We start from the raw sequence: 17,844 nt of genomic DNA on the forward strand, positions 1-17,844 counted from the left end.
GTGAAAATTGAGTTGTAACATAATGTAGTTTAGTTTGGTAGTTCGAATTGGAGCATTTAACTTGTCACCCCCAGTTGTATCTGGCACCCCCAAACTCAATGAATTGACTATATTAACCTTGCAAAATTTTCAATCATTTTCAAAATCCATTCAAAAGTTGCGCAAATTCCAAAACCTCCGTAGCGATAACGGAAATTCCAAGTCTCTATTGGAAATTCTGAAGAAAAAAAAGTTTTTTTCCCAATTTTTTTGAAATTTATGTGAGAATCCATTAGATTTGTACCGTGAATTCCAGAAATTTCGGTATTTTTATGATTTTTTTTTCTTTCTGGAAATTTCAGAATTCACGATATTTTTTTATAACTTTGTATCAGAAATTTCAGAATTTCCGACAATTTAAAAAGATTGGAATATTTCCGGAAATTACAGAGTTTCCTGATATGTGAACATTTTTGAAATTAGCTGTAGTTAATTGATTTTTCTATTTTTTTTCATTTTGCATTGAAGTCAATGGACATCGTTCCAAGCAGGACCACAGATAGAGCGACAACCCAAGCTAGGGCTGCTGAGGCATAGTCTTCTCAACTATGAGCTGGACGAGTAGTTTCAATCGGTTCATACAAAAAGTTATTGGCTGAGCAAGGGTAGTTCCTTTCACCCTGTGGCACCCAACATCGAGCAGTGAGATCAGGCGAGCAACCTAGAGAATGATGTTGAGGCTATTCATGCTCAGGAGATGCAGGTTCAAGTTGTTCATGAGCTAGTGGTTGAGACATATGTGATACATGTTACTGATGAGGTGATTGATGAGGTGGTCGAGTTAGATGTCCCTATTGCTGATGAGGTGACTGCCACAGATCTGATCCCTTATGCTACTAGTGATGCAGAGGTCACAACTCCTGCTTTGACGGAGCCGTCTATGAACACTGATGAGGAGTTTTCAGAAGGACCCATTGACCGATCGATGCTTATGCTGACCAGGTGACATACCGATTATGGTAGAGAGAGGTATATATATTTTATATTTAACTTTAATTAATTAATTAATTCTTGTTCCATGTGTTGGTGTGAGCCCTAGAGGCCAATACTTTTGGTACTTGTATCGAATTATTTATTAATAATAAAAGGCTTTTTCTTTATTATGTTTGTTTAATAAAGTCCCTAGAATAACTAGTCCGTTTAATATATCAAGTGTGACTTGATTATGAGATCCCATTAAACATAAGGACACTATTCTTAAAGTATCCGTAGTCGAGCTTTGTTGAGAAGTGGGATAACATTAAAGCATTAAGGCTATTATGTATATAGACTGATGATCACATCTCATGGATCATGGATAAGGAATTATCAAGTCTTAAACATAGGTATGAATATTAGGAGTAATATTTATACTGGATTGACCCGCTATGAGAATACTACCCTTCGACCTGAAACCACTATGGACCTAGATGTAGAGTCGAGTGTTTTATTGCTGATCAAATAATGTCCGTAACTGGATGACCATAAAGACAGTTGATGGATACTCCACGAAGCATGCTGAGGGACATGAGTGACCTAGATGGAATTTGCCCATCCTACATAACAGGATAAATGTCTAAGGGTCCAATATTGAACTGGACAAGGATGACATGGTATATGTCTTGTGTTCAATATAGACATAAGGGCAAAAATGGTAAATTGTAAATGCAAGAATTATCACAAAAATGGATTTCTCAGATCACATGACATTTTCGTGTCTTTGGTAGCAGTGATGTGTTGCTAGATACCACTCACTGTTTATTATGTTAAATACATGATTTAATATAATTACCAATATCGGGAAAACATACAGGGTCACACACAAAAGGACGAATTAATGAGAGATAGAGTAAATAAGGAACACCATAAGGTACGATGCACTTAAGTGAATTGTAGAACATCGTAAGGTACGATGCACTTAAGTAGAATACGAAATATGGTAAGATATCACACACTTAAGTGATTTTTCGTATACCATAAGATATGGGCCACATACACTTAAGTTGGATTTTTAGCTTGCATCCCACGCAAGTGGTTCTATAAATAGAACCCTTGTGCAGAAGCATTCACTAAATGAAATTTCGTTTCTTTCTCTCTCTCTCTCTCTCTCTCTCTCTCTCTCTCTCTCACTCAAAGCCTTCATCCGTAGTAGCTAGCACTGAGACTGAAGGAATCCGTTCGTGTGGACTGAGTAGAAGCATTGTCACCATTCAACGCTCGTGATCACTCCTTAGATCTGCATCAAAGGTTTGAAACGCCACAAGAGGTAACGACTTCTATTAATGATCATGACCATTCGTAAGGATCACTAAAGGAAAATTTTAATTTCCACTACGTTTTGGATCGCCATTTTCCTTCACCATGATGTGTTGAAATTTAATTAAATTTCCCTAAGACTCCGATGGAACAATAATAAAGGTGACATCGCAAGAGTTGAAGATGAAAAACTTCCCTAAGACTCTGATGCCTAAGTAGGTCAGATGAATTGTACATGATTTTGGTCTCCTCTCATTTGTCGGCTGCTCACTCACCAAGCTCGACGCTTCACTTCTTACTGATTTTATTGAGACATGGCACAAGGAGACATCTTCCTTTCATCTTCCGTTTGGGGAGATGACTATCACTCTGAATGGTGTCTCTTCTTGTTCCATCTCCCCGTCGGCAGTAAATTCTTCACCGCTCCTGTTATTAGCCAGAAGCTTGCATGTATGGTGGGTGTACGAGATTTGGGAGTTACTGAGGAGGTCGTGCTAGAGGAGTTTTATTTTAACAAGGGAGCTCACCTTCAAATGTATTGGCTTCGAGATAGGTACGACGAGCTTGTGGAGACACAAATGTATGAGGTTACCGCTAGGGTGTACATCTTACATCTAGTAGCATGTACTCTTTTTACGTATAAATCTCATGTTTATATCGAGGCTCAATACATGTGGCTGTTAAGTAGCCTCGACAATATTAGTTGGGTTTGGAGGTGCGCTGAATTGACCATCCTATATACAACACTTGGAGTTGCGATTGCCTTTGAGACCGGACAACTTGTTGGCTATTTGAGTCTATTTCAGGTATACTTAAAATTCTTATTTGTAGTTTGATTCTTATTTAATTGTTACAAATAACATTTCTTGATTATTATTTGTTGTGTATGTATTCTTTTATTAGTGCTGGATATATGAGCATTTCCCCATCATGTGTGACATAAGGGTGCAACATACCCCTTTGTGCGCCCCACGAGCGAGGAGATGGAAGGTCAGGAAGACACATCCAGGTGGTGTTGTGGAGTACACGAGGCTTGATGCGCTAACTGTAGATGATGCCATCTGGACACCATACACAAATCACAGAGTCCACTGTGAGTTTGTCGAGTCTTCTTTATTTTCTGGTTATATGTGGTGGGAGATCTTAGTCACTAAACACTAACCTGGGAGGTGTCTACGACAATATGGTTATATCTAGGGCATCCCATGATCAGTTCTAGATGTTCCAATTGCGGACATTGACAAGTGGTTTCAGAGTAACATCATCAGCTCTGCTTGTGCCATTATAGATAGTGCAATGAGGGTTCAACACGACTCATATTATGGGGATGCTTACCTGAAGTGGTACCTCACCATATCACACTCTCGCATCATTCCACCTATTGAGCATACACATGACATTGGGCCTTTCGATGCTAGGGTACCTGCCGATGGCGTGTCTTCGTCGCCACTTCCACATGATGTCGATGACCAGCAACGCTTACAAATGGTTGTAGTTATTATGGATAATCTCATGGGTTGGGTAAACCCAAATGGTGAAGTTTTTACTGGATTATTGCGAGCAACACACATAGCCCGTGGGGGACCCATTTAGACATTATTATTATTATTATTAAGTATTATTTATATATTATGTGTAACATTACTTAAACATCTGCACAACACTTTTTATTAGATAACATTTTGGAACTTCCATTGATGCATGATGAACATAACTTAACATTTGACAAAAGGTTACATAACTTAGAGAAACGATTAGATAACTTAAAAAACAATAATAAATAAGAAAACCTAAATACTACCAGATGATTCTGGACGTTTCAGCATCTTAATCATGTCGTCGACAAATCTTGAAATCTTCGCATCTAACTCGATCGACTCTTTAGTTAACCTACAATGAAATGATCTCCACATAACAATCAAATCTTCACCGGTCTTCAACTCAATAAGATTGTATTTCACCCTTCCACCAGTATCAACTCAATCTTCACGAAACTCGATCTTTCTCACATTTTTGTTATCGGTATCAAACAATAATTCATTCATCTTAGATGTAAAGGCAGCGAGAGATGTGGTTCCATCAAGAAGCCGAAACTCTATAGGAGGTTCAACTCCGTTGAAGTACACTTCTGCCTTAATAAAAAATTGGGGAAGAGACATTTTGAGATATTTTTCTCAACAACCCGTGATCCCTATTTATACAACTTTGAATTGATTATGGACCATACAAAATGGTGGGTGCAATCACAGCCGTCCAAAACTGCTAGTAAAATCTTAAATGTTGGAAATCTTAGGAAATTGAACTACCGAAAATTTCACATTGGTTGAAATTTTCGGTATAACATGGTTTTTTTTAAAATACTAGTAAAATTGCTAGCGTATCAGAAGTTTTAAAAAATTCTGGTATTAATTCATATCGAAAATTCTGAATGCACTACCGAAAATTTTGATTGTACAATTTTTTTTGAATTGTCTTCCGAAATTTTGTACGCAAATTTGATTTCAATTTTGAATAGGAGCCCTTTTGAAATTATGTGGGGGTGTTAGGTACAAAAGAGAGGGTGACGGGTTAAATTTTCTTCGAATTGTGATTTTCTATTGTACTGGTTCGATTTTGAACATCTTTAGTCTAACTTATGTTTAAATAGACCGACAAACTATAATGAGTCTAAATATCGATAGATTGACTTATTTGAGCTTATGTAAGTGTTATTTTAATATTTTAACTTAATATTTTATAAAAATATATCATATTTTAATTCTAGTTTATAATAATATATTTAAATATGTAAAAAAAATCGTGACCTTTCCTGTAGTAAACAAACAATGGCTTAATGTTTATCATATGTGAATAAGTGATGATGTCTTTGGTTCTATGTTTGATGTATTTCTAGGTATTTATTGCATTTTGACCTTTATGTATTTTGCTCATAGTTTTTCTATTTATTGCATTGTCCCTTTTAGGTCTGTGAGACTTATCCCTATCGAAATCCTTTGCATGACTCAAAGTTGAGATAATTTCCTAACTCGAGGCCGAGTGATGACATGCCCTACTTATCATAATGTGGTGAGTTGGTCCTCTATATGACTATTACTTAATTACTTATGTGTATAATCACTACGCCAAAAATGACTTTTAACAGCGCATCTTAGACAGCGCTTTTAAAAGAAAGCGCTGTCTAAGGTTAAAATTAAAATAAAACACGGAAAATGTTCCAAAAAAATAATGAAAGCGCTGTCTAAGGGGGGGTCTTAGACAGCGCTTTCTAAAAGCGCTGTCTAAGACCCCCCCTTAGACAGCGCTTTTAGAAAGCGCTTTTAAATATAGACCTTAGTCAGCGCTTTTGATAAAGCGTTGTCTAAAGTCTTTAAATTAAAAAAAAAATTAAAACCAAAAGCGCTGTCTAAGGGGGGGGGGGGGGGGGGGGGTTTAGAAAGCGCTTTTGGAAAGCGCTGTCTACGGCATACCTTAGAAAGCGCTTTCCACAAAAGCGCTGTCTAAGGTCTAATTAAAATAAAATTTCAGACTCCAAAACATAACAGCGCTTTTCGTTCTCTGTTCTTTTGTTTTCCCTCCTGCGAACGTTGAAACCCTATCAGCGAAAACCATAACAGCGAACACGAATACACTTCCATTTTTCGGTTTCAATCATTGAACGTGTTTGAAGAATCGTACGTGTCTCGACATTTGGGTGTTGACTTCGTTTTTCGTTTCTACTGTTCTTCATTTCTTGCGGTATGTTCTTCAATATTTCTTCATTTCTTCGTTTCTACTGTATAATCTTGTTGAGAATGTTGAGAATGTTTATAATCTTGTTGAGAATGTTTATAATCTTGCGGTAGTTTACTAATGTTGAGAATGTGCATAATCTTGTTGACTGAGTTTAGTGTATTATTCTTGTTGAAGTTGTTTTGACTCATAAAAACTGAGTTTAGAAGTTGACAATAGAAAAATGTTGATGTTTGTAAGGAAAACAATAAGGTACATTGTTGTTGTTATGTTTGATTAGAAAACTGAGTTTGTAAAAACTGAGTTCATAAGGTACATTGTTGTTGTTATGTTTGATAAGTAATAATGTTGATAATAGAAAAATGTTGATAATAGAATAATGTTGATAAGAGAAAAGTAATGGAAGAAAAAGTTTGATTCTTGTAATAGAAAAAATGAAAGTGATGAGGTAATTAAAGTTGTTATGTTTGATAAGTAATAATGTTGTAATAGAAAATTAAAGTTAGTTATAGAAAAATTAACGTGTTATAGGTATAGTTATAGGTATATTGTAATAGAAAAGTTTGATTCTTGTAATATAAAAAATGAAAGTGATGAGGTAATTAAAGTTGGTATATTGGCGTATCGGATACGTTATTGAAGTTTATATTAACATTGGTTATGTATAGGTTTTTGAAGTTTAAAATGAATTGAACTTTATAATTGTTAGGATATTCAAAGATACTACCTTAGTTATGTATTTTCGTCTGGATTAATTGTTTACTTTAATAAGTAGGAAAACCATGGATAAAACATGGATCTGTGCCGATCGAATGACCAAAGAGTATGAGAGTGGGGTTGCGGAATTCGTTAAGTATGCTGTTCAACACGCTGAAAACCCTAGACGAATGCATTGTCCTTGCTTGCGTTGTTGTTATATTGGTAAGGTTGACGCACATGGATTGAAATCGCATTTGTTGAGGCATGGAATTGATCAAAGTTATCAGTGTTGGATATTTCATGGTGAGAAAATTAACGAGAATGTTGAATCGAGTGGAAAAAGTAATACGACTTATGCTTCATACGACAAAGACACGGAAACATACGATTGTGATCGAGTTGAAGAGATTGTAGAAGCACTGGAAGAAGATCTTCATGATTGTCCTGAAATGTTTGAGAGGATGGTAAGCGATGCAGAGAAACCGTTGTACAAAGGTTGCACTAAATTCTCAAGACTTTCTGCGGTATTAAAGTTGTACAACTTAAAGGCGGGCAATGGATGGTCGGATAAAAGTTTCACAGAGTTGTTGGCCCTTATGAGAGAAATGCTACCGGATGATAATGTTCTTCCTAATCGAACCTATGAGGCAAAAAAAATGTTGTGCTCTATTGGCATGAGCTATGATAAGATACATGCTTGTCCTAACGATTGCATTTTGTTTCGTAACGAATATGCAATGTTAACTGAGTGCCCTAAATGTGGTTTGTCTCGATATAAGAAAAGATTATCTCCCACAAAAGTCTTATGGTATTTTCCGATAATTCCGAGATTTAGGCGCATGTTTCGTAGTGAAACCGATGCAAGACATCTTACTTGGCATGCAGATGAAAGAATTATTGATGGAAAGTATCGGCATCCGGCTGATTCACCACAGTGGTCGAAGATTGATAATGATTATCCTGAGTTTGGATCAGAAGCAAGAAACCTTCGATTGGCATTATCTACTGATGGAATGAACCCACATGGTCTTCAAAGTATCTCACATACCACATGGCCTGTGATTCTTATGATTTATAACCTACCTCCGTGGCTATGTATGAAGCGTAAGTACATGATGTTATCTATGTTAATCTCTGGGCCTAAACAACCAGGGAATGACATAGACGTATACTTGACACCTCTGATCGAAGATTTAAAGATTTTGTGGGAGAACGGTGTGGAGGTTTATGATGGATATAGGAAAGAAAGTTTCAATTTGAGGGCGATGTTGTTTGGCACAATTAATGATTTTCCAGCATACGAGAATCTATCTGGGTATAGCATTAAAGGTCAACGTGCGTGTCCTGTTTGTGAAGACGGAACCGATACGATTCGATTGGAACTTTGCCAGAAGAATGTGTTTCTCGGTCATCGTAGATTCTTACATTCTAAACATCACTACCGTGGGTGGAGAAAAGCATTCAATGGAGACACCGAACATCGTAGAGCTCCACCCGCATTGTCAGGTGAACAAGTTTTTGAAAAGGTGAAAGATGTGCGTACTGAGTTTGGCAAGCCTTTTGCACATAAGATTGTGAAAGGTGGGTGGAAGAAAAGGTCGATATTTTTTGAATTGCCATATTGGAAGTCTTTGTACGTGAGACATTTTCTCGATGTTATGCATATTGAAAAAAACGTATTTGAAAGTGTTATCGGTACATTACTAAATATAAAAGGCAAGTCTAAGGATGGCCTTAAAGCAAGGGAGGACATTTTAAAAATGGGAATGAGAACTGAATTAGCACCCGTGAAGAAAGGAAGACGAACATATCTACCACCTGCTGCTTTTACTTTATCTAGAAAGGAGAAAAAAAAATTGTGTAAGTCTCTGAGTGAAGTTAAGGTTCCAGAAGGATACTCATCTGATATCAGAAGACTTGTTTCTATGAAAGACCTCAAGTTGAAGAATTTGAAGACACATGATTGTCATGTTATAATGGAACATTTTCTACTGATAGGTATACGTTCTATTTTGCCAGAAAAAGTAAGAAGTGCCATAACTAAATTGTGTTTTTTCTTTAGGTCAATTTGTAGTAAGGTGATCGATCCCGAGATCTTACCAACACTACAAAAAGAGATTGTAATTACCTTGTGTGAGCTTGAAATGTATTTTCCTCCGTCTTTTTTTGACATAATGGTTCATTTAGTTGTTCATCTTGTGAAAGAGACACAGTTGTGTGGACCAGCTTATATGAGATGGATGTACCCTGCTGAACGGTATATGAAAATATTAAAAGGGTACGTGAAATCCCGAAGTCGACCAGAGGGTTGTATTGTTGAACGATACATTGTTGAAGAAGCTGTTGAGTTTTGTACTGAATATTTGTCTAACGTTCAATCGATTGGACTCCCCAGAGCTCAGATTTTCGACAAAATGGAAGGTAAAAAATTAATTGGGAATAAAATTGTGACAATATCAAGGGATGAACGGGATCAAGTTCATTTGTATGTTCTGCACAATAATAATGAGGTTGAGCCATATGTTGAAATGCACAAGGATGTACTCCGAAGGTTAAATCCGAACAGAAATGAAAATTGGATAGTTATAGAGCACAATCAAAGTTTCATACAATGGTTGAAGGATCATATTTATTTGAAGCGCTCTTCAGATCCTTCTTCGGTAACAGAAAGGTTGAGATGTTTGGCATATGGTCCAAGTTTGCATGTGTTTTCTCATAGCGCATATTCAATTAATGGATACACATTTTATACCAAAGAACAAGATGATAAGAGTACTATGCAAAATAGTGGTGTCACCGTGCTAGCTGAAGCAATGCATATATCAAGTATGAAGGACTTAAACCCCAAATATGCAAATTTGTCATATTTTGGAGTTATTGAGCACATTTGGGTGTTTGATTACGAGAAGTTTCAGATTCCCATCTTTGGTTGCAAGTGGGTGAATAGTAGTGGCATACGAATGGATAAGTCTGGATTTTTGCAAGTTGATCTTACTAGGGTGGGGTACAAAGATGAACCTTTTATTCTAGCATCTCAAGCTAAACAAGTGTTCTATGTGAATGACCCGAAGAGTACAAAATGGTCTATAGTGCTTTTCTCTAACAAAGTGACTGATGATAGCGGTGTCGATCAATGTGATATTGATGTTGAGAATGAGTCATGCATTAGATGGAATGAGTTGAATAGAAATGGTGAAGTTGAGGATCTTATACCGGATGAGTCATATATAAGAAACGATCATAATGAGGGAATTTGGATCAATTCATCCGTACGCATTGCTAAGAAACAAGTGATTAATATTCCAACAAAGAAAAGAAAGAGATGTTAGTGACTTAGGTAAATTATCCATGGTTTCTTTATTTTTTTTTCAATTGTTTTGATTATAAGTTATATGTGATAATGCATGATTTCATTATATTTTTGTTTTCAATTGCTTTGATTATAAGTTATATCTGATAATGCATGATTTCTTTATTTTTTTGTTTTCAATTGCTTTGATTATAAGTTATATCTGATAATGCATGATTTCGTTATATTTTTGTTTTCAATTGCTTTGATTATAAGTTATATCTGATAATGCATGATTTCTTTATTTTTTTGTTTTCAATTGCTTTGATTATAAGTTATATTTGATATTTGATGGTTTCCTTGGTTTATTACAGGTTAGACATGGCTGATGACCAACATGAGGAAGTTAGTAAAAAAGTATCCGCGGAAGAAGAAATTCGAAGAGGCATCACAGTAATGAGAAGGGTGGTCCAAGGAAGATCTCGAGGCATCATACTAGATGTCTATTGGAACAACCAGGGACAGCTTATAGAACCTAATGGGCATACCTTAACTAGTTTTATCGGTGCACTAGTAAGGAATGAAATTCCCATTACATGTGATGATTGGAGAAACAAAGAGCTGAATGAGTCCAAAGAAAAAATTTGGAGTGAGATAAAGGTACAATCATTTGGCCCTTAATTATACGGTATCAATTATGTTTTTTCAATTACCGATACTAACTATCAATCTGTATGTTTTTCTTAGCGATGTTTTAACATCGAAGAAGAAAGAAGAGGTTTTTGTATGAAATTGGCCGGAAAGCTTCTAAGAGGGTTTCAGACATTTTTATCATCCAAGTTCCTTAAGGATGCGGATGGTAATTTTGTGGATGCGGAGCTTCCTAAAAAATATGAAAGTTTGATATCGGCTGAAGAATGGGAAGCTTTCAAATCCAAAAGACAAGACCCGGTTTTTCAAAGAATAAGTGCTACAAATCGGGAAAGAGCATCAAGTCCCGCATATCCGTACCGAAAAGGACGTGTCGGATATGGACGCTTAGAACAATCCATGATAAGTATTTATAAATTGCGATAACAAATTTGTTCATCATATATTAGTTTTATCTGATCAAATTGTATGACTTAATGTGTAGCTGCAGAAGGAGGAAAGTTCAGAAACATCTCTTCCTGCACATGTTTTGTGGAAGGAAGCCCGTGTGGGCAAATCTGGAGTTCCTCAAGAAGAAGTTTTACACGTATACCAGAAATGTGTAAGTATAACATTTTTTCATTAATTGAATAACATTTTTATACACAAATATTTGACAAGTATACGGTATTCATCTGATTTTTCAGGAGGAGCTATCTCAGTCTTTATCTCCCGATGATACTAAGGGCATACTTAGTCGGGCATTAGATGTCTCTGAGTATTATGGTCGGGTGAGGGGTAAGGGATTCGGAGTCACTCCGACCTCCCTGAGTATTAAAAAAGGAAAGGCTCCTAGTAATCGGGAGCTTCATGCAAGATTGGAAGCCATGCAAGCTGAGCTTGATGCATTGAGGAGAGAAAGAGAGGCTAGCGCCTCAACAGTATACAGAGATGCTTCGGACAAAGACAATATCAACTGTACCTTTCAGCCGAACATTCCAGAGGTAATTACATATAATTGTCTTAAATTGAACTATTTGCTTAAATTATGTATTTGACATATATACACATTAACGATTTCTTGTTATTATTGGTTTTAGGGCATTTCCCATTGTCAGCTGTATTTGTCGTCACCATACTATCGGATGGTTGGCAAGGGAAAAGTGCATAACGTTAGCGGAGTATTACTCCACACTAGAGAGCTCCTTGCTGGATGTTGTCGCATCCTGCGAAAAAACAACCGGCGGGACTCAAATAAAAACACAACACAGAGCCGCCACTGCGCGTTATTTATCCCAAGATAGGGAAAGGAAACACTCAGAGAAACCTGGAAAGGAAATGGTCTTGCGACCAAAGAGAAAGGGTAAGGGAGTCGGTTACGCAAGGGGAAGGTATTAGCACCCCTCACGTCCGTCGTACTCGACGGGATCCACGTTCTAAAATAAAGAATAGGTTGCTATAACATCACACACACACGGGGAACGCAAGTTGGGTTAGGAGGAACGAGCTCGATAAGGTATCGCACCTTATGCCTACATATCTTGTCTGGAACAAGAATCAGAGCCACTGTAGTTCGACTTACGCACGCCAAACAATACAAACATACAAACAAGCAAGGGTGGCAAACATGGAGCCCGACAACCACTGGATGGAATTACGTCAGCATCCGAACCAAAACACACTCAAAAGGGCAAACGTGGAGCCCGACAGCCAATCACTGGGCTTACGTCGGCATCCGAACCAAACACGCAATCAGATAACAAGTAAACACACACAAAAAAAAGAAAAAGGTTGCCCGGAGTGGTCTCGCACGACCACCTGCCTACATACCTCGTCTGGAACAAGGATCAGGGCGATGTAGTTCCCCTGAAAGGGACTGCATTACTAGCCAGAAACCAGGGAGACACAACACTAGGGAGACTACGACTCAAGCCTAGATGTTGTCATGCACAGTCATCCCTAAGTTCAGTTTTCTATCCTACTTGCATAAGCAAACTACTCCTATCCAGGAAAGAAGCAAGCACACAAGCATACAGAATATAAGCATACATCAAATGAGAACAAGCATCTCAAACAAGCACGTCAATCAGATATCCACATAGCACGCACTATAGCCAAACAAGGGGGCTCAATCAATAGGTTTGACTGCTGAAGCGAGTCGTCTGTACGGGCTGGGTTTGCTCTTAACCTTGCCATTACGAGGCTAAGGTGAAGCAGATGAAAAGGTGAAGTGAGGATCAGACCTCACAGCTCTTATCCCTAACCAGGGAGAGCTTCTGACAAATGAGCATGGGTCCAGAATAGGGGAACCCTTCTATACTCGATGACTCCGACTCGATTGTGCGACAGCACAGATCTTGGGCTTGTGTTCTCAATGCTACAACCATGTAATGGGAGCAATGAGAAGACTCACAGAATAGTGGGGGGTAGACTGCATACCCCTACCTTCCACCAATTGCCTTATTTAAAGGACTTTCACCTGCCTGGCACGAAAAATAAACAACCACAATCATTGCCTCTTAAGGAGGACTTCAGACATTTGCCCGGCCCGGTAACAGCCGGGTCTCCCAGACTACATGAAGTCAAGAGGACCTACCTCAAGCGGTTTACACAACCGAGCAGCAGCTACCAAGCAAGTTCTTAAAAGAACTAGAGCGACTAAAGGTACCTGGAATGGCAGTGATGAAACGAACGTTCTTGAGCTTTAACTTCCACAAACAGATGGAACTTGATGATGGAGAAAGTGCTTGGAATACTTGCTTCAGATCCAGGTCGCTTCTAGTGCTCCAAATCGCAATTTGCCATGAATGATGCTTGTAGGTGCAGTCGAGTTTTGGTGCGAATTAGATGCTGAATACCACAAACAGTCCAAGGAGATGTTGATTGAGGATCAATGCAAAAGGAATTTCCAAGATTGATCAAAGATTGATGAAGTTCTTTTGATTTGAAGTTTTTGTGTTCTTGAAGAAAATTTGAGAGAATGAAGAGTTTTCAGATCTGGTTTTGGAATATGTGATTTTCTGTTAGGATTATTGTGTGATTAGAAATATATATGTGTGCTTAAACCATGATTAACCATGCTAATTAACCAAATTGCATTTGTTAGTGAAAATGGTTAATTTCAAGTAAGGGCAAAATTGGAATTTCACATGCCAGCTCATTGCCACCTCTTTGACAGCTCACACAACTTTCAAATGCCATGTGTGAGCTGTTGCCACTTGTTTCACCTTCATTGGATATGCCATTCTCATTTTCACTATGTAATTGCACTTTGTCCAATTTTTGCACTTTCATTCTACAAGTCAAATTCCAAACCACAAGCCTTAGCCATGAAATGATGATTCCAACAGGTTTCAAATGCCATTTATGAGGTGTAGCAAAAATCCCCACTCAAAAATTCCAATTATTTCACAAGTTGGACAATTTTGCCCTTGGTCCATTTTAACTGTCCAGTTGAAATTTGACTTTTTGCACTGGCCACTTTTGAGAAAATCCAATTATGCACCATGAAAGTACATGTCAAATGGAGTTTGTGCATATAAAGAACTTGCAATTTGGACAAACCATGTGGAAATTATGGCCTCCTGATTATGGGTCATTTCTGAAATTCACTGAGCCCTAATTTTCCAACCATACATGGGATTTTCAAGTTCTTGGACTTTTTGGAAAGGTGAGAACAAGATCTACAACTTTCATGCTGAACAAATTTTCATTTGAAGCATTCTTGGACACGTGGTCTTGAGGTCAAAACTTTCCATTTTTGAAAACTTCAATTACAGGTCACTTTCTATTTTTTGCAGTTTTTGTCCTGACTTGATTTTCTTCATTCTTAAGCTTTGAGATGTCAAATAACACTTGTTCCAACATGAATTAAGTGTATCCAACTCATTTCCACCCCCAAATCCATCAAATCATGTACAGTTGACCACAGTTGACTTTTTCAACTGACAGATGAAATTGGCAATGCATTGATCCATCTGAACCCCAATCCTCTGATGAAATGGCTCAAGGGTGAAACCCTAGCCTCAATAAGCACAATATAATCACATTATGAACCCCATAACCCTCATAGACCCCATCTCCTGATCATGCCCTGATTGGCCCAATGCAACTGATTAGGGTTGACCAGTGGTCAAAACCCTAATCTCAAGGAATCTGCCTCCATCTCCTGATGAAACCCAACCATAATGATGATGATGTATCACTTCAATCAAGATGAAGACCAATACCCTCTGAGCATCACAAAAAACCCTAATTCACAGTCCAATCCTCAGATGGCCAATGATCAGTCAATAAACCCTAGGCTTGCGCTTTGACTTCTTCATCTTCTGATCAAGACTTGGGAGAATGGCTTGCACAATGTAACCACATGATATGCAATATGCAATGCCTAATGACCTAAAAATGTATGCAATATATTAAGCTTAGTCCCAAGAGAGGAGGGCAAATTTTGAGGTGTTACAGCTGCCCCTATTCAATCCACTGTGAACCTGTCGATACGAAATAGCCTCGGCTTTCGGATGATCAGGATGAAGAGTGATTGAATACCAAGAACAGACGAACAATTTGCACTCGGATGGGATAATAATTAACAACGCCTGTCAGCATCGGCGAAGCAACAATCTCTGAAATCAAAAAGACGTCGACCTGGATACCAAAATAAATGGTAACGCAGGGATAACCATGGTCTGATCACCACACATCCACGCGGGATTATCATTCTCTCTTCTTTTTCTTATTTTCTTGAACCCCGAAAATTTCTTCTTTTTCTTATTTTCATTTTCTTGAACCCCGAAATTTTCCTTGCGCACACGATCCTCGGATCTCTGCATTTGAACCCCAGAAAATGCCTCAGCACTCCCTTTTGCCAACATAATGAACCCCAATCTCCAGTTTGAACCCCAGTCGCCTGACGATAACTCGCGATCGCCAATATGAACCCCGTTCTCCAGAAAATGTCGCAACATCTCCCTTTCTCCATTTGAACCCCAGAAAATGCCTCAGCATTTCTTTTCTCCGTTTGAACCCCAGGAAAATGCCTCAGCATATCCTTTTCTCCAATCTCTCGTGATAATTCCGCTGGCAACGTCGGAAATAACACCAAACCACTCTGAGGGCGACATGTCAGAGGGTAAACCTTCATAAAGAAGGTAGCATGTGTATCTCTTCCTCAGAAGACACCTATAACGACCTCCATTGGCCTCAGCCAGAGCCTAAGGTGACACATGAACAGAAGATAATCGTGAGGACCTCATCCCGGATAAAATCTTCAACTCCATCTCCATTTGAATCCCAGAAAATACCTCAGCATTTCCCTTTTCTCCATTTGAACCCCGGAATCGCGCTGATCGCGTAACGTCCTTCTGACTTTATTTCCATCTCCGTCCGATGAAAACATTTCCTCCAGTATCGCACTACCGGGGAACACTGCTGATTTGATGTCATGATGCTAAACTCCTCAGAGTAACATCTTCACCATCTGTCTCGCACGACAGAAACCTATTCCAGTATCGCACTACTGGGGAAATACCTTTGATCAAATCATGAGGCTAAACTCCTCGGAGTAACACCTCGCTCAGCAGACAAAAACCACTTCTCAAACGGTAACCACGGCTTGAGACTAGCTTATGCTTGCAATGATGCATGATTGATTTTTCCTGCGCAATGCTCCATAATTATGGAAATGCTACGCGATTATTTACTTTTCTATGCAATATGCCATGTTATTTTTTCATGATGAATGCATAAAAAAAGTATCCCCCTCAAGGGACTCTTCTGGGGAATACGAGACACTCCGCTGAGGAACTCGTCACCGCTCCGATTTCCACCATGCTGGGGAATCACTGTTGCTGGGGACAAGGCAACCCTTGCTGGGGAAGAACCTCCTTTACACCCAATCCGCTCAAGAAACTGCCGGGGATAAGCACCACCAACACTCTGTGGGGATACTCCAATCTTGACTTGCTAGGGATATCAATCCTGACTCCGCTACTGGAAAACCCTCACAGATACCTGCTGACTTCACTGGGGAAATGCTCACAGATACTCCGCTGGGGAAATAGCAATCTCCAGACTCATCTGGGGATGCATCACTCTATCACCTGCTGGGCAACCATCCTGACCCTGCTAGGGAAACGAACACTACTCCGCTGGGGACAACCCGCGCAACCCATAGGTAGAATCAACTCAGCTGGTGATGCAAAAATCCGTCCGCTACGGGACTTTGTTCAATCCACTGGTAGGATGAACACTGCTGGAGATATATTTCATTGAAAACCCGCTCTACTCGGGGAACATCAACCTTCAGACCTGGCTGCTGAGGAAACATCGTTTACCTGCCGGGGATAACCTTCCTGACTCGGCTGGAGAAGTTCACAGACCTTGGATCTGCTGGGGAGCTAGTCCTATGATTCTGCTTGGGGACTTAGCTGGGAAATGAGAATAATTGGCACAGAACACCCGTCGACTCATCGAACCACGGTATCTACCTCCAATACTCGTATCATCTTTCCACTTTTGAGAATTCCCCGACTCGTCTGGACCTTTTCTGCTCCATCATCTTGTATTCCAAGTCGCCCCGCGCTCGACGAGAAACGTACTCCGTTCTTTATTTCATGCACTCATCCCTGATTGGACTCTGCGGGGAATTACATACTTTCAAACCTTCCGATTTTGAAGAGTCTTCTTGATTACCATCAAGGATCGTCGTACGTCGCAACGTCTTCGTCGTTCTTTCATATATTCGTTCCTGAGCGAACTCTCTGGGGATTTGTTTTTCAAAACTTCCACATCACCACCTGCAAGTGAGTGGAAATATCTAACAGTTCCTGCAAAACAGATCGTTAGATAAAACCGTGCCCCAGGCGTGTCAAGATTTCAACACTTGGGTCACCCAACCTTCCAAATAAGATTTCAAGTTTCAATCTTATAAACATGCATTGGAAGGGACCTGTATGTCTTAAAATGCAAAATTCTTTATCAAAAATATCTGGATGTTTTTGCAATCAAAGCGGTAATGAAAAACAAAAACAAAATTATTTGACTGAATGTGCATTTTATTGATTAAAAGGTGTGTGGCTCAAATGAGCAATACAAAAGGAAGCAATTCCTGAAAAGAGGTAATTGCGCTCAAAAAGGAAAATCTATCCTAATGGCAATGTGAAACTCGTGATCTCATCGAGTTCCAACTCGGTTACACCCCATATGTCCTCAGACTCTCCGTG

Source organism: Lathyrus oleraceus, chromosome 3, assembly GCF_024323335.1.
Source record: "Lathyrus oleraceus cultivar Zhongwan6 chromosome 3, CAAS_Psat_ZW6_1.0, whole genome shotgun sequence".
Taxonomy (NCBI): domain Eukaryota; kingdom Viridiplantae; phylum Streptophyta; class Magnoliopsida; order Fabales; family Fabaceae; genus Lathyrus; species Lathyrus oleraceus.